This window comes from Grampus griseus (assembly GCF_964374135.1).
Source record: "Grampus griseus genome assembly, chromosome: 18".
Lineage (NCBI taxonomy): Eukaryota > Metazoa > Chordata > Mammalia > Artiodactyla > Delphinidae > Grampus > Grampus griseus.
The window spans coordinates 48,318,172-48,338,156 of record NC_139012.1 but is presented as its reverse complement, the minus strand read 5'-3'; positions in this window follow the sequence as shown (position 1 = coordinate 48,338,156).

Below are 19,985 nucleotides of genomic sequence, written 5' to 3'. Positions count from 1 at the left end.
AATTGACACAAGGGCTTCCCTGGTGGCGCAGTGGTTGACAGTCTGCCTGCATCGGCCTGCCGATGCAGGGGATGTGGGTTCATGCCCCAGTCTGGGAAGATCCCACATGCCGCGGAGTGGCTGGGCCCATGAGCCATGGACACTGAGCCTGTGCGTCCGGAGCCTGTTGCTCCGCAACGGGGAGAGGCCACAACGAGAGGCCCGCGTACGGCAGAAAAAAAGAAAAAAGAAATTGACACAAAATGCACACCAGTACACTTTTCTCATTTTACCAGTTTTCTCTGATTCCACATACCTTATAGCCTGACTGTTGCATGGCTGTAAGCAGCACATTTTATCCTAATCTGTTTCTTATGATAGATTTTTAGGGGAGAAAAGGCAACTATTTTGAATATTTTTTCTTCATAACTCCTTTGTCTTTACCAAGAAAAAACAGTGGCCACAGTTGTCACTATTCAATTTGCAAAAGAAAATACCAAGGTGATTTATTCATTCATCAAAATATATTGAGTGCCCCCAAGACTCAAACAGCCTTTGTAACGTCTGTGGGAACTTAAATTTGTCAGATACTTTTCCTATTATAAAGATGAAGAAACTAAGTCACAGGGAGGTTAGACGATTTATCTAAACTAAGAAATGGAGTATAATTGCAAAAATGAAGTCATTTTTTAAGTCTGGCTTCATGATTGTCAGCCAAATCATTTCACTTACACTTTCACACACAATTGTTACAAATGTTACCATACATCAGGACCCATGAGATCTGTACTTCCTGTAATATACATGTCATGTAAAGTATATCTCATGTAACATTATGCAATTGTTTGTTTTTACCTGTTACATAAAATTTATGGTGAATTTACACTCAATGTTAATTGAAAAAATGTTCAGAGTCGACTTTTTCACTAGCAAAACAAAACAAAACAAAATAAAAAACGAGCATATCTCTTAAATTAAAAAAGAAAATTGACCAGCCTTACTTTGTTCCCTCTCCTAAGGGCCTCTTGTCCATGAATTAGCATTAATGAAGGGAGTGAGAGAAGTGAACTCCCCGTACCTGGAGAGCAAAGAAAGCCAGACACATATAGAGAGCTTAGTGTACATGCCGCATAATAGTATTTCTGAAGAGTAGTGAATTCTGTATTCAAACAGAGATCGGCAAATAAATCCAGAGTTCCTGAGAGTTTGATTTTTCCTTTTTAAAGACGAGATGCTCTGATGGTTGGAGGTTTTCATTTCCCAGCCCTAACACAGAGTAGTCACATATGCAAACACGGACACAATGCCTGCAGTCTCAATGTAGATTAATTATTTCTGGCTGCCAGGAACCATGAGTGGGCTATGCTGTTGTCATGATAAACCCCACCCCTCCCTCACTCAGAGACAAAAGAAACACACACATGAAAAGGCCAGAGCCTCAAACCATAGTTATGTCACCTTGAATAGACTTTCCAAATGAAGCCTTTCATTTTGCTTTCTATATTAAACATTGAAAACCAAAAAGGAATTTCAAATCTTGTTTCTTCATTCGTGTATCACAAACTGCTAATTAGAAAAGATTTCTTTTACTAAATGATTTAGTTCTTATGTCTTTTTTAACACTTGAAAGGTTACAGCTTCAGGAAAAGAGGAAAGAGGCTTAATTAAAGAATGAATTATTGAATATTCAGTTTTAATTGATGTTGCCCCAGTGCTATTATTTTGCATGTTTATAGATGTTTTATGTGATTCTGTTATCAGAATAACCAGAGAGAGACATCGACTACTGAGCCTAAAAAAGGGGGAGGGTTTCTGCCTGATCACATCCAGTCATTTAAGTTCAAGAATCATCTGAAGAGTGGTTTCCATGACAACGAGTCACTAATTGTGAACATAAAGTAAAAAATCAACCTTCCCTGAATTTGGCAGCTACATGGATGATGCTGAATTTTTTTTGTAAATAGTAAAATGGCACTTTTCCTTAGGCAATTCCTCAAGTCACTTTCCTGAAATGAAGAAGCCACTTCATTGTGGAGTTAACTCTGGTCTGGCAATGGTGTCAGATTAAAGCCATCCAGATCTGTCAGGCTTTGACTGCCAGCACCTAGCTTCTGCTACAGATATGGGGAGAAGGTTGCAATGAGGAGTGAGGGATTTTTGCATCTTAGAGCTGAGAGAGTTGCTGAGGACAATGAATAACCCAGTAAATGCTACCAAACACTGGATTTGAACATTCTCTAGACTGGGGAAAGAAAAACAATTGAGGGGGAAAAGTGAGTTAAAACCCCAAATCAGCCACTTTCCATGGGGTTAGTCATCCATGCTCAATCACTAGCAAAGGTTTCTGGTTTCTCTGTCTGTCAGATTAAAAAAAAAAAAAAAACAGAAAAACAAAAAAGTGAACTCTTTGAGACTTGGAAACCTGTTCAACCGACACAATCACACCATTGAATATTCACCAGTTGATGACTTGCAGCATATCATTTGTAAAAATTGCTTCAGCCTGAGTTACCTTTCACCAGCTCTGTAAGTCTACTCACTGGGTCACTAGGAGTGAGTAAGAACATTTTGATAAATTCTGTTTCCATGACGATGAATCAACCAGTGAAAATGGGGAGGTGGTGAAGGATCTGTATTCTGTAGAATACTCTCAGATGTTTGCCTGTTTTCATTTTTAGCCATTTAGTTCTCATGGCTTTGTTCCAGGACTCTTTAATTTGCCAGTAGCTGTTTTTCCTACACAGATTACGGGAGTAATTCATCAGTGAATGTTTCATTCAGTGGTCCTATCTAATGTAAGAAAACATAAAAAAGAATTTTTCCAATTATGACTTTCTGTTTGTTTAGAAAGAATGTAGTAAGCTTTTTTCCTTTCTTTTTTCACAATCTAGCTTTAGTGTTCTTACTCTCCCTTATTGACCATTACCTTACACAGACTATAACTGCAATTTGTAAGGTGCTGGGATCTGCTTTTAAATACCAATAAATCCCAAAAAGGCAATGATTTTTGAATTTACTGGACTGAAACCCCAGAGGGAGACATAAAGAGAAAACGAACATTAAAACATGTAGGCCCAGTACATGTTACAATGGAACAAAGTGTTTAGGAAAAATTAAGAAAGGAATAGAGCCTTTCCTTTACTAAATTACTTTAAACTGGCTTACTTATTTATATACAATGGAATGTGTTTATGTTATTTCAGCATTTACCCACTTCCTGAATTTAATGATAACACTACTATATCCTTGCAGGGGAGGAGGGGACAATTGATTCTGATGGTTTTGTTTTCCAAATGATGAAAAAAGCAAAAAGAACTCATCTATTTGTACCAGAAAAAAATAGATATGCAACTATTTTTTTCTGAGGTATGAAGTAAGAAAAATGTCTCCTCAAAACATGTATTTTCAATCTAAATTAATTTGTATCTCAACAAGTAACTAATTTATCTCATTTTAAAATCTAAGTTCAAATGGTAGGATTTTTTCCCTTGTCTTTCTTTTCACCTAAAACAAGGCAAATAACCAGTTTTCAATTTTCAACTGTTTATTCTGCCATTGTGTAGCCACAAATTTAAAGGATAATTACATTCTTTTCCAAACTCATTGATTTGCTCAGAGCAGGAAGAAATGTTATGCCTAGATGTTGTAGACTGCCAACAATGAACAAAATGATCAGATATCATCTTAATCTGAGACTAAAAGTGCAAAGGACCATGAGATTCACAGGAAGTAAAGCAGAAAACTATTTAACATTTATTATGCAAAGCTCTGCCAATCAAAACTACTTTTGAAACAATTTCAGTAAATAGTAATGCAATAATATATTTTTCTGTGAAGAACTTTCTTCAGGGTCATATTTGCTTTGAGAGCTTAATTTCTCTACCAAGAACAGAAAGAACTCTCACATTGAAAAGAATATGGTAATTTCCTTTTTCTACCTTTTTAACACATACATACCAAAAATATTATTAATATTAGTGGATCTCAGAGAATGTGCATGATTGGAAATCAAAGTAATTGTTTTAAATGAATAAACTCTAATTGTTGTGCTAATCTATAAACTATTAGAAAAGAAAACCATGCCACTCTAAAATCAGTGTTGGCAGCCCTGAATTTGTTCATCTTGATTTAAAATAGCAAGGGCAACAGTGTCAGTTGACTGGATATGGACAAGGGGAAGTCTAATGAGTTCTTTTGTTCACCTGCCATATGTAACTCCTTCCACTTCTTATGGGCAATGTGCATGGGTTCTGCTAGCAGTGCCATGCTTCCCTTCCTAGACCTAAGGTCGTAACGCAGGTAGCTGGTATTCAGTTCACATTGATGTTAATAGTGTGAGATCCCTCGGCCAGCTGTTGTCTGGGAAATAAAGATGGCATGGCCCACACAAGAGACAGCTGCCTCCACATCAGCGTGACCCGTAGCTGGCACCAGGCAGTGCAGGAGTCAGCTTGTTAATGCTAATGTCTCCGGTGAGATAGGAATAAACAGCCACTCTCTCAGTCCTGTAGATTGAAAGTGTCACAAAAATACTGCCAGTTTAGGCTGCTGATCATTAAAAACGAGTACAGATGAGAGGAATAATGGCTTGTTGATCCACCTGAGTCAAGTTTGACATCCTTGTGACACTATTTACAACTGTATAGAGTCTTTCAGGTATTAGTGGGAGAGATTTTGACAAAGAATATAAGCATGAAATTTCTTGAATTTTAGGTTAAAACTGGTTAATAACAGAGAAAGTATAAAAAGAATATGTATATTTATATATATATGTATAACTAAATCACTTTGCTGTACACCTGAAACTAACCCAACATTGTAAATCAACTATATTTCAATAAAATTTTTTTAAATAAAATAAAACTGGTCAATAACGAAACATACTATATACTCCGATAATTTCTTTTCACAATACACATTAAATGGTGTGCTTAACATCTATTTCATATGACGCATATGCCACAGAACATCTATTACTTAAAATTGTTTTTAGCACTGACAGGACACTACATAAATATTCAGGACAATGACATTTTCAAAGGCTTATTACTTTGCGTGTGAACATAATACATAAATAAATACATAGTATTTATCATAAATATGGTCACATTTAAAAAAAACAATGAAAAGAAATATTGAATGTATATTCATATAGCAATATAAGGATTAATAAGGAAATATATATTTATGAGTCTAAAGAACAGTATCTTCTAATATTTCCAATCTGTTCCTGAAAATGTATCTGAAATACTTTTTTAATCATATAGTATTTTACTTCACTGAGATCTCACTACTTAAATACATTTTGCAGTGAACCTGTTAGTAAAGCCAGAAATATATTTGCATTATGAAATCTATTCTCTCCACATCTGTTTTGCAACTTTATTTTTTTTATAGCTATGATTTTAAAATGATATGTTTAGGGACTTCCCTGGTGGCGCAGTGGTTGAGAGTCCGCCTGCCGATGCAGGGGACAGGGGTTCGTGCCCCGGTCCGGGAAGATCCCACATGCCGCAGAGCGGCTGGGCCCGTGAGCTATGGCCGCTGAGCCTGCGCGTCCGGAGCCTGTGCTCCGCGACAGGAGAGGCCACAACAGTGAGAGGCACGCGTACCGCAAAATAAATAAATAAAATGATGTGTTTAATATTAAAAGTTTAAAGCACATACATGCTTTTGTTGTTGGCATTTTTTCCCACTTTTAACCCCAGAAGTGATACTGAGAGATATAGCTTTAAGGGCAGCATTAAATCTCTTTGGAGCAAAGAGATTTGATCAAGAATGCTGGCCCAGGATCCAATATCCCACATGCCCAGAATCTAATCCCAGTGGCTACATACTGCTCCCTATGGTGCAAGAGGTTTATATATATAGTTGACAGCTTAGGATCTCTGCCCCAAGCCAAGAAAACATCTATTGAAGGATGTTTAGATGAAAGAAAGACATAGTGTTCTACTTAATGTATAAGTCAAGGCTAACCTCCATCGGTAAATAATATAAGATTTTTAACTGCATTGAAAGATTATTTTAAAAAGCCCTTTTAGTAGATTGCTACCAATTCAGTGAGCTAGCTGACACAGTTATTCACTCAACAAACATTTATGGAGTATTCACTATTTCTTTTCCCCATAGTTGGCTAGGTGTGCACATAAGATATATAGAGGTAGAGATAAAGAATCTAATGATTATAAAGCAATATGGAAGAGTAACCACAGAAACGCAACCAGAATAATTGTATTGGAGGATTGTGGGAAGGGAGAGAACAGTAAGGTTTAACAATGTGATAATTAGGGAAAAGGCATTCCATACAAAGGAACAGTTGAACAAAGAAAAGTGAAAATTAATCTATTACATATAGAAACCCACAAACAGCTCAGGGTTGCCTGAGTGCCCAGTCTAAGGCAGATGGTAGAAATGAAGAGTGACAGAGATAGAGAGGGGCCATATCAATGAGGTTCCATAGTCATTAACTACTTGCATGTTATCTTGTCCCAATGACCTTTTGGGAGGTGAAGGTAGCAGTTCTGATGAAAGATAATGACAATGATGGAAAATATTCGACAAGAAGATGAGTTGAAAATATGTTTAGGAAGTAGAATTAACAAACATTGGTGATTGATTGGGCATCTCATGAAGAGATGAGAGATTTCAAAATACTATATGATGCACAAGTTCTACCTGGAGCAACTGGCTGGATGGTGGTGCCAACCAACCGAGGGAAAAGAGCCAGCTTAGGGAAACTGTGTTAAAACAGAAGTGTCTATGGAACATTCTTGTAGAGATGCCCATGTAGTAACTGGGTAGATGAGTCTAGAGCTCAGAGCACAGGCCTAGATTTGGAATCCATTGGTAAATAATGTTATCTGAAACCAGGAGACTGAATAACGTTGTTCAAAAACTATAGAAAGTGAGGGGCTTCCCTGGTGGCACAGTGGTTAAGCATCTGTCTGCCAATGCAGGTGACGTGGGTTCGAGCCGTGGTTCGGGAAGATCCCACATGCCGCGGAGCAACTAAGCCAGTGTGCCGCAACTACTGAGCCTGTGCTCTAGAGCCTGTGAGCCACAACTACTGAGTCCGCGTGCCACAACTAATGAAGCCCATGTGCCTCGAGACCGTGCTCTGCAACAAGAGAAGCCACCGCAATGAGAAGCCTGCACACTGCAATGAAGAGTAACCCCTGTTACCCGCAACTAGAGAAAAAAAAACCTGCACGCAGCAACGAAGACCCAACGCAGCCAAAAAATAAATTAAAAAAAGTATATATATATATATATATAGAGAGAGAGAGAGAGAGAGAGCAAGTGAGATAAGTTATGAATTCAGGATCCAGCCCTGGGACACAACAATTATTTTAGCGATTTCCAAAAGAAAAGTAACCAAGAAAGGAAACAGCAAGGAGCTGACCAAAGGAGGAGAATCCATAATACATTAATATTATGGGAGCCCCAAAAGTGAAAAATGAAGCAGAAGGCTCCAGTAAGATAAAGATGGAAAAATACAAATTAATCTCCCTCTCTACCTCTCCCTACCTTAATACAAATCTACATCATTAAAAAAAAAAAGAACTTAGAAACCTAAAATGAAGAAACATTTGGAAAGGCCACAGTCTGCATACTCACATATTATTTAGGAGTTTTATAAGTTTATTCTATTTATTCATTCTCTACCTTATTCTCAAAGCACTACAAATTTCTTAGATAAAATTCCTAAATTCATTCTTCACAATTAAACTTGTAATAAATGTTAAGCAAAAGTCAGTTCAGTGTTATTCTCATTGACAAGTACCAAGAGTGCAGATTCTATCTCTTGCCAATTATGGGTGGAAACTTTGGCTTTAATGTCATGTTAAGAGTGCAATGGGTATTTTGTGAGAGATGAGAAGCCTCGCCCATCAATTGAGTCCTAATAGAAAAGCATAGCATTCTTCAATGCAGACAAGAGCAAGTTGTAAAATGAAAGGAAACTGGACTATAAAACCAGACAAAGTAAACTCACTGTAGACTCCTGGGTAGAGGACAGCAGAAATGCATTGGACTGTTGACTTCTTGGCATTGTTCACAGGAACAACCCTTCAACTGGAGACATAACTAACATGCCATCAAAGCTTTGTTGTCAGACACCATCAGATTCCAGTAACAGTTCAGCCTTTCCCAGCTGTGTGTCTTAGGCAAATACCTAATGTTCCTAAATTCTACTTTCCTCATTTGTACCTACCCCAGAAGCTTGTTGTGAAAATTAAGAGGTAACATGTAAAGCATTAGTCTAGTACAGCGGTTCTCAACACAGGGTGATTTTGCTCCCCAGAGGACATCTGGAAATGTCTGAAGACATTTTTGGTTATTAGGGCTGGGGAGGGGTTGGCTGTTACTGGATTCTAGTGGGGTAAGAGTTTGGGGATGCTGTTAAACATTCTATAAGACACAGGACAGCATCCAAGAATGAAGAATTATCTGACCCCAAATGTCAACAGTGCCAAGGATGAGAAATCCTGATCTAGTAGTTGTGCACACATTATAATAGCTGGTGTTTCCTGAGCCCTCACACCATGCTAAGGGTTATTTAAGTGATTGACATTATCTCATCTAACCTCACCCAAATACCATGAGATTAGTCCTAGTATTATCCCCTGTTTACAGAATAAGAAACTGACAGACAAAAAAGAAGTTAAGTAATGTACACAGAGTCACATAACTGGTAGTGGTAGAACCAGGATTTCATAAATGTTAACTATTATTACATTTCATAGAAAACTGAAAAATTACTCAGGTATTTTCAACTCTTAGCATCAGATAAGAAAGATTGTTTTTTTTTCAACTTCCATGCCAACATTAATATAAATCCAGGCAAAATTGATATGTTGCATGCTTTGACTTCCTTACTCAAGTTTTTCTTTAAATGTGGACAAAATGAAAATGGAGTAATGGTTAAAAGGGGGGAGGAGGGGAATCTAGCATTTCTTAAGAGCACCTTAAAAAGACAATTGCCAGAGTTCCTTTTAGAGAAATCTTAGTGTTAAAAATCAGTAAAACCTGACTTCAGTAACTGGCATTAGGTCTCCTCTAATGCTGAAGTCAATAGCTCCTCTTGTAATGGTGTTATGGTTTAAGCACTGCTTCAGGCCTATGTGAAACTTGAATGTGGGATCAAAGAGATAAAAGTGACCTGACTCTATCACTTTCACTTATAGCCTGAAATTCCTAGGATTTGTACATTTATGCAATTTTCAGTGATGTGTCATCGATTGTTTTTAAAAATCTTTTGCATCAATGTCTTTTGGAAGGTATTTTTCTCCTTTTTAAATCTCCCTTTAGGGAAGCTGAACTATAAGTTGTTGGGTATACATGTGTGTGGACCTGAAACCCTGAAAGGCAACAAATGCTGAAATGTGAGCATACATATGAGTATCTTGACAATTATAACAAAATGTTTATGGAAATTTGGGGATCCTGAATTTCCAAGATAATTGCATGTTGAGGGAAAACAGTATAGTATAAAGAAGGAAGCAATATGGCATAGTGGCTAAAAGTGCAAGATTTATCCTCTGGTCAGTATTCAAATCCCAACTGTATCATTTAATAATTATGTGATCTTGAAAATCGACTTGACTATTCTGAATCTCAGTTACCTTTCTTACTGAAGAAGGAAGACAGAAGGTTTGACCAACAGAGGTTGGTGTTCAGTGACTTATGAGTTGAATTTGAAAGGTAGCCAGGGATTAAGTAATGCAGAAATTTATATACCATAGTAGGATTTTGGATTTTATTCTGTGATGGGAAATCATTGGACATTTTTTAGTAGGGGAGTATCATGATGGCAATTTATGTTTTGAGAGGATCACTACGGGTCCTATGTGAAGAATAGACTCTAGGGAGCCAGGAGTAGATGCAGGACAACCAAGAAAAGACAATTGCAATAGTGCAGGCAAGATATGTTGGTGGCTTCAAATAGGAAGATGACACCCCACACCTGGCAGCAGCCAAAACCAATTAGATTCATGACTCAACATAACTTCTGATAGATTGAATATGAGTTGTGAGAAAGAAAATAAAAATGATGTCAAAGTTTTGGGTCTAAGTAACTGGATGAATGGAGACAGAATAAGGAACAGGTAAAAAAAGAAGGGGCATTATAGAGTTTAGTTAGAGATAGTAATTAAGCATCCATGTGGGAATATTCAGTCAACCATTGGATATAAAAGTGTTTGCGTTCAAGAAAGAGGTCAAGAATGGATCTTAAAATATAGGCATTAAAAGAGTAGAAATATATTTAAGCTATGAGAACTGAGTGAGATTGCTATAGGAATATGTTAAAATAGTAAAGAAAAGAGACTCTGGGTCTGATCTCTAGGGGTCTCCAATATTTAGAGGTCAAGAAAATAAGAAAAATGCAGGAAAATTATGGGAGGGGAGTTTCTTAGAGTCAAGCAAATAAAGTGCTTCAAGAAAAAGGAAATGACCTACTGTCATATGTTACAGAGGCACTGAGTGAGATGAAGGAAGAATTGACCATTGGCATTGTCAAGATAGAGGCCATCGGTGACCCCGAGAAGAAAACATTCAGTGGAGTGATGGGTCAAACACCTTATTTCATGAAGTGAGTTCAAGAAAGAATGAGAGGAGTAGAAATGGAGAAGGGAAAAGTAATTAACATATGTTTGTGAAAATCAAATAAGAAAATATATGGGAAGCATTTAGCTCAATTCTTGGCACTTTACAAAGTGACAATTGATAGCTACCGTCACTGTTTTTTATAATTTTTATGTAGTCATCCCCTATCATTTTATTAACTGTATCCACAGCCAGACCAAGAGAAATATATGTGTGTATTAATATATTAACATTTTTGTCAAGGTGTTCAATATATATGTATGTATAATTATCTTATTTTTTCCTTATAATATTCTGTGGAGAAAAAATATATAGTCATGTAAGTTTTTCACAGCTGACAATGTTTAGGCTCACAGCTTATGACTTACCTAAAGTCACATATAAACCCAGAGTGAAACCAAGATCTAATGACGCTTGACTCTTTTCTCTTTTCAGCAATAAAGAATAAAAGTTCAGTTATATCACCAAAGGGAAAAACAAAAAATATCAATGAGAATTAGACAATGTAAATACAAATATACCTTGTTTAGTGAGTTTTGCTTTATTGTACTTAGCAGATATTGTGTTTTTTACAAATTAAAGATTTATGGCAACTTTGCATTGAGCAATCTACTGGCATCATTTTGCCAACAGCTGTTGCTCACTCCATGTCTCTGTGTCACATTTTGATAATTCTTGCAGCATTTCAAGCTTCTTCATTATTATTATATTTGTTATGGTAATCTGTGATCAGTCATCTTTGATGTTACTATTGCAAAAAGACTACAACTCACCAAAGGCTCAGAAGATGGTTAACATTTTTTGGCAATAAAGTATTTTTAAGATATATTCATTTTTAAAAAACATAATGATATCATTAATAGACTACAATATAGTGTAAACATAAATTTCATATGCACTGGGAAACCAAAAACTTCATGTGATATTCTCTTTATTGCAGTGGTCTGGAACAAAACCCATAATATATCCAAGGTATACCTGTATCTGACTTGAATAATGAACACCCAAAAGATATTTTTAATTCATAAATCATTTGCACATGTTCTGTTAACCATCTGGTACGTTCTGTTCCTTTTAGACATGGTCAGATTATTCCATCAAGTGAGAAAATGTTCTGCCATAAAGACAGATTAAAGTGTTTTAGTCATAGAAATTATGTAAGGGAAGGTAGAAAAAAGCAAAACATTTCTTTAAGTATACACTTAATCAATCAAGAAACATCAATTTCTTGCAATTACCCGTGTTGGGTAGTTGGTTAGGTACTGGGCATACAAGAGGAAATAGCCAAGCATGATTTCTGCTCCCTTGACATCTATAGTCTAGTGAGATAGATAATAATCAGAGTTAAGAGACAGAGGAATATGTTCCAAGTAAAAGAAAAGGTAACCCCCAGAAAAAGAACTAAACAAAGTGGAGATAAGTAATCTACCTGATAAGGAGTTCAAAGTAATAATCATAAAGGTACTTAATAAATTCAGAAGACTGGATGAACACAGTAGAAGTTTAACAAAGAGTTAGAGGATATAAAAAAGAACCTAACAGAGCTGAAGAATATAATTACTGAACTAAAAAATACACTAGAAGGAATCAACAGTAGATTTGATGTTACAGAAGAATGGATCAGCAAACTGGAATACAGAGTGGTGGAAGTTATCCAAGTTGAACAGAAGAAGTAAAAAGAATTTTTTAAAATGAGGATAGTTTAAGATAACTCTTGGACAATATCAAGCATACTAACATTTGAATCAATGGGTCTTATAAAGACAAGAGAGGGAGAGAGAGAGGAAGGGGCAGGGAAATTATTTGAAGAAATAATAGTTGAAAACGTCCCTAATATGGGAAAGGAAACAAATGTCCAGCTCCAGGAAGCAAAGAGAGTCTCAAACAAGATCAATCCAAAGGGATCCACACCAAGGCACATTACAATTAAAATGGCAAAAGTTAAAAATAAAATAAAATCTTAAAAACAGAAAGAGAAAAGCAACTAGTTATGTACAAGGGAATTCCCATAAGACTATGAGCTGACTTTTCAGCAGAAACTTTGCAGGCCAGAAGGGAGAAACATGACATGTTCAAAGTGATGGGGGAGAAAAAAAAAAAACCTACAACCAAGAATACTCTACTTAGCAAGGGTATTATTCAAATTTGAAGGTAAGATAATGAGTTGTACATAAAAGTAAAAGCTAAAAGCATTCAGCATCACAAACCAGCTTTACAAGAAATGTTAAAAGGACTCCTCTAAGCAGAAAAGAAAAGACTACAACTATAAATATAAAAATTATGAAAGAAAAAATCTCATTAGCAAACATACATAAAGGTATGTTCAACCACTTATAAAGCTAGTAAGAAGGTTAAAAGACAAAAGTGGTAAAATCAACTATATCCACAACAAGCAGTTAAGGGAAACACAAAACAAAAAGATGTAAAATATAATTTCAAAAACATTAAAACATGAGGAGAGGGGAATAAAAATGGTAAAAATGTGGGGTTTTTAAGATGTGTTCAGACTTAAGAGAAAATCAACTTAAAATAATCATATCAATAATATATGCTGTTATATATGAACCTCATAGTAACACAAACCAACAACCACTAACATATATATATATACACACACAAAAGAGAGAAGAATCCAAACAGAGCACTAAAAATAGTCATCAAATTACAAGGGAAAAGAACAAAAGAAAAAGAAAGGAACAAAAGAAAAAGAAAGGAACAAAAGCAAATACAAAACAACCAGAAAATGACAAAATGACATTAAAGACATACCTATCGATAACATAATTACTTTAAATATAAATGGACTACATGCTCCAGTCAAAAGACACAGGGTAGCTAGTTGGATAAAATACCAAGACCATATATATGCTGCCTACAAGAGCCCAATTTAGATCTAAAAATACACAAAGACTGAAATTGAGGGAAGGAAAACAGTATTCCATGCAAATGGAAATCAGAAGAAAGCCAGGTAGCAATAATTATATCAGGTAAAATAGACTTTAAACAAAAGACTGTTGCAAGAGACAAAGAAAAACATTATATAATGATCAAGAGATCAATCCAGGAAGAAAATATAACAATTGTAAATATATATGCACTTAACATAGGACCACCTAAATACATAAGGAAAGTATTAACACATATAAAAGGAGAAACTGACAGTAACACAATAAAAGTAGGGGATTTAACACCCCACTTACATCAATAGATCAACCAGACAGAAATCAATAAGGAAACACTGGCCTTAAATAACACATTAGGCCAGATATACTTAATAAATATATGTTCCATTAAAAAGAAGCAGAATATACATTCTTTTCAAGTGCACATGGAACATTCTCCAGGATAGATCACATGTTAGGCCACAAAATGAGCCCTGGTAAATTTAAGATTGGAATCATATTAAGCATCTTTTTTGACCGCAACTGTATGAAACTAGAAATCAGCTACAAAAAAAAAATGCAAAACCCACAAACACATGCGGGATAAACAGTATGCTACCAAACAACCAATGGTTCACCAAAAAATTCAAAGAAGAAATTTAAAAATACCTGGAGACAAATGAAAATGAAAACACCACAATCCAAAATCTATGGTACACAATGAAAAGAGTTCTAAGAGGGAAGTTTATAGAGATACAAGCTTACCTCAGGAAACAAGAAAATTCTCAAATAAATACCTAACCTTACACCCAAAGGAGCTAGAAAAAGAAGAACAAACAAAATCCAAAGTTCATAGAAGGGAAGAAATCATAAAGAGCAGAAATAAATGAAATTGAGAAAAAAAAATAGAACAGATCACTGAAACTAAGAACTGGTTCTTTGAAAAGATAAACAAAATTGATAAACATTTAGCTAGACTCATAAAGAAAAAAAAAAGAGTGAGGGCTAGGTAAATAAAATCAGAAACAAAAGAGGAACAGTTGCAAAAACACCACAGAAATACAAAGGACTATGAGATTACTACAAATAATTATACAGCAATAAAATGAGCAACCTAAAAGAAACAAATAAATTCCTAGAAACATCCAATCTCCCAAGACTGAATCAGGAAGAAACAGAAAATATAAACAGATTAGCAGTAATGAAACTGAATCAGTAATAATAATAAAAAATAATTCCCAACTACTGAAAGTCCAGGACCAGAAGGCATCACAGGTGAATGCTACCAAATATTTAAAGAAGAGTTATCACCTTTCCTCAAATGATTCCAGAAAAATTTGAAGAGGAAGAAATTCATTCTATGAGCTTCCGTACTCAGTCTACAAGGCCAGTATCACCCTGATACCAAAACCAGACATTGACAACAAACACACACACACACACACACACACACACACACACAAATGGCATGCCAATATCATTGATGAACATAAATACAAAAATCCTAAACAAAATAGCAAACAAAATTCACAATACATTAAAAGAATTATTCACCATGATCAAGTGGGATTTATGACAGGGATACAAGGATGGTTCAAAATCTGCAAACCAACCAATGTGATATACCACATTAACAAATTGAAGAATAAAGTCTATATGATCATCTCAGTAAATGCAGAAAAAGCTTTTGACAAAATTCAACATCTATTTATGATAAGAACTCTCAACAAAGTGGTTATAGAGAGAACATACTTCAACATAACAAAGGCATATATGACAAACCTACATCCAACATCCTACTCAACATTGAAAAGCTGAAAGCATTTTCTCAAAGATCAGGAACAAGACAAGGATGCCCACTCTCACCACTTTTCCCCAACATAGTATTGGAAGTCCTAGCCACAGCAATAACACAAGAAAAAGAAATAGAAGAAATACAAATTGGAAAGGAAGAATAAAACTGTCACTGTTTGCAGATGACATGATACTATATAGAAAATTCTAAAGATGTCACCAAAAAAACTTTTAGAACTAATAAAAGAATTCAGTAAAGTTGTAAGGTACAAAATTAATATATTGCAAATCAGTTGCATTTCTACACACTAACAACAAACTGCCAGAGAGAAATTAAGAAAACAATCCCATTTACAATTACATCGAAAAGAATAAAATACTTTGGAATAAATCTAACCAAAGAAAGTTAATAATCTGTACTCAGAAAATTATAAGATATTGATGACAGCAAACAGGAATGGAAAGATGCACTGTGCTCATGAACTAGAAAAATTAATATTGTTAAAATGACCATCTTACTCAAGGCAGCCTACATATTCAACGCAATCCCTATCAAAATACCAATAGTAGTTTTCACAGAACTAGAACATATAATTCTAAAATTTGTATGGAAATACAAAAAACCCCAAATAGCCAAGACAATCTTGAGAAAGAAGAACAAAGCCTGGCTGTATCATGCTCCCTGGTTTCGAACTATACTACAAACCAGATTAATCAAAACAGTATGGTACTGGAACAAAAACAGACACATAGATTAATGGAATGGAATAGACAGTCCATAAATGAACCCACACTTATATGGACAACTTAACCTACGACAAAGAAAGCAAAAATATAAAATGAGGAAAAGACAGCCTTTTCAATAAATGGAGTGGAAAAACTGGATAGCTACATGCAAAAGAATCACACTGGACTATTTTCTCACATTTTACACAAAAATAAATGCAAAATGCATTAAAGACTTAAATGGAAGACCTGAAACCATGAAACTCCTAGAAGAAAACATAGGTAGTATGCTCTTTGACATCTGTCTTGGCAATATTTTTTTGGATCGGTCTCTTCAGGTAAAGGAACTAAAGCAAAAATAAACAAATGGGGCTACATCAAAGTAAAAAGCTTCTGCACAGTGAAGGAAACTATCAACAAAACGAAAAGGCAACCTACTGAATGGAAAAAGGTATTTGCAAACAATATATCTGTTAAGGGCTTAATATCCAAAATATAAACAAAAAACAAAACTCATTCAACTCAATACCAAAAAACAAACAACCTGATTAAAAAATGGGCAGAAGAACTGAATAGACATTTTTGTAAAGAGGACATACAGATGGCCAACAGGCACATAAAAAGATGCTCAAAATCACTAATCATTGAGGAAATGCAGATCAAAACCACAGTGAGACACAACCTCACACCTGTCAGGATGGCTATTATCAAAAAGGCAACAATTAACAAGTGTTGGCAAGGATGTAGAAAAAAGGGAACCGTTGTGCACTTCTGGAGAGACTGTAAATTGATGCATCCACTATGGAAAACAGTAAGGGGGTTTCTCAAAAAATTAAAAACAGAACTGCTATATGATCCAGCCGTTTCACTTCTGGGTATTTGCTGAATAAAACAAAAACACTAATTCAAAAAGAAGTATGCATTCTAATGTTCATTCCAGCATTATTTATGATAGCTGATACAAGGGTCCACTGATAGAATAATAGATAAAGAAGATATAATGGAATCATATATATAATGGAATAATAGTCATAAAAAAAAGAATGAAATGTTGCCATTTGTGATGACATGGATGGATCTAGAGGGTATTATTCTAAGTGAAATAACTCATACAAAGAAAGACAAATATTGCATGATGTCATTTAAATGCAGAGTCTAAAAAACAAAACAGACAAACAAAACAAAATGAAAACAGATTCATAGATACAGAGAACAAATGGTAGCTGCCAGAAGGAAGGAGGGTAGAAAACCCGGCGAAATAGTTGAAGGGGATTAAGAGGTTCAAACTTCCAGTTATATAATAAATAAGTAACAGGAATGTAATATACAGCATAAGAAATATGGTCAATAATGTTGTAATAACTTTGTATGGGTACAGATGGTTACTAGATTTATCACGGTTATCACTTAATGTATGCAAATGTTAAATCATTATTGAGTACACCTGAAACTAACATAATATTGTATGTCAACTGTATTTCAATTAAAAAAAGAAATAACAATTAAACCAGCAAAATATATTTCATTAGTAACAATAGATGCCAGAAGACAATAATATTTTTAAAGTTATAAAGGAACATCACTGTCAAGCTAGAATTCTATACCCAATTAACCTATTGTACAAAAGGAGAGAAAATAAAGATATTTTCAGAAACATAAAAAAGAAACATATATCATTTGTATGAAAGATAAGAAAATATCTGCATCCTTTCAGCAAACCATGTATAATCACTTCCAGAAGCTTGGAATGAAGAGACTCTCAAAAACTACATGCATTCAGTAAGGCACTTTGGTAAAAAATATAAAAGGGAAATTGGGTTGATTTTCTTTTAAGGAATCCATATTTCTTGTTTCCACATTAATGAAAATAGGGAGTAGTGTACTTCATTTACATATCCTTGTAAGAGACCACTGAAGCCAAGGTGAAACATTAATAGAAATAAGCATTAAACAATTCTGAAATGCTTCCAAAATGTGTGAGCTGCTCCCAAGTCTCCAGGTAATCAGTATGGAACGCTACTTACTGCTCCTACAAGGCCAAAGTTTTCAATCCACGAGAGACTAGGGTTTCTTTGGAGCTGCATCCAATCTAAGGTAATGCATACCTCCTGAGAAACATGCACTTCTCCATCAGTGAGAGAATGGCTAAGATAAATTACGTGTCACCCTTCAAATCAGCTACTTCACACTCCAGTCATCTTTGTTAGCAACCAAACTAATCCTTCTTGTTCACCCAGTCCTTTGACACCCAAACTGCTTGGTACATGTTCTCACCAATCCATGCCTCACTGCTACTGTCTCTCCAAAACCTTTCAACTGTGTTCTCTGGAATTCCAATCTGATTAACCCTTACATCTTTAAACTCTTCCTGAACAATGTCTTCCACCTTGGTTAAGAACTTGGAGCTTCTGATGTGAGGTCCATGAACTATGTTTCAAGGAGTCAGTGACATGCTTAAAAAGACAATTTTTAAGTTTTCTTTCTATTATTTTGAAATATGTCTTTGTTAAAAAAAATTGTCTCTGTATTATAAGGATACTGTGTTATTACAAAAGGTCTAGGTTGCTTAGTTTATATGATCAAGCAACGTGCAATCAACATTAAAACTTCTTATAATGTTTTGAAATGTTTTCTATTGACAAAAATTAAATAAAATGTCTCTGCCTTATGATTAAAGAGAACTATTAGTGTTTACTTTAAGCATAGATTAACTTGCAGAAAACTTCCAAGGAAATAAATTATAAGGATCGTTTTATATCCTTTGGTTTTAACTTTGAAAAGGAACACACAAGCCACAATAATTTTTGTATCAAAAGGTTTGCATGAATGGACACACAAAGCTAGCAAAAGGTTTGCCTTGAATTTGTGGACCTTTATACACACACACACACATACACACGCACCCATATACTTGGATTGGAAACACTGTAACATTACCAAAACCTTGCCAAGCCAGGAATCAAGTCCCATCCTGGACTCCTCACTGTCTTTCACTCTTCACCCCACATCTATTCACTTTCCAATGCCTATGGATTAAAACCCTTAAATATCTCTCAAATCCATCCACTTCTCTCCATACCCACAGCCATCACTCCTGTCCAAGCGAGGTCACCTATTACTACAATTACTGCAATCTTTTCTGTGCCTCTAGTGTTAGTCCTCACTTCCTTCAATTCTGCAGTCAACCAGGGTGATTCTTACATTGCAAGACAAGAGAAAGAGAGAAAACAGATACATCACTATGGTTGTTTTTGAAACTGAGACTTTTTGGAAATTCTGGGGGAAAGTTGTGATGAAGGGAAAATTATTGAGGTAGAAGAAAATCTTAAATAATCACTTTGTTTATTGAAGATTAAAGTCTTTGGGGTTAATTTGTACTATAATTGCAAGTAAAATAATATAATGAAATTAGAGGTTGCTTTTGGACAAATCAGAGTTTGTTGACTTTGTTGTTTTATTTTTAATACAGTAAAGGTTTATTTCTGTCTCAAAGTTTTCAGCCAACATTGGTTGCTGGGGGAGGGAAGGTCCTGCTCCCTCAGTTGTAGGGGGCAAGGCTGAGAGAAACTCCACTATAATGGTGATATATCATCTGAAGTTCATGCCTTCTTCAATTCCCCTCTGCAGGGAATGCATAGCACAAGGGTCTTTACACATTTTTTATCCTGCTTTGGTCTGGGAGTGATCCACTGATCAGAACTAGTTGGAAGTCCCTCTCTAAAAGCAATGGGCTTGGGAAACATGGTTTTCTATGTTCCCAGAATAGAGAACTGGATCATCTCTACAAAGTCTTTCTATTCACTTTATACTTCAGTCAATTTCTTTGTTGTGTAGAGAATTTTCTCACCCACCCACTAAGGGAAACAACCCCATAGTACACTAAACACAGAGCCAGGCTATTTCTTTTCTTATTCAGGTCACATATGGTCCTTTCCATCTCATTATGAGCAATAAAAACCAGGTCTCATCACTTTATCAGATGGCCACCAAGGACAGCTC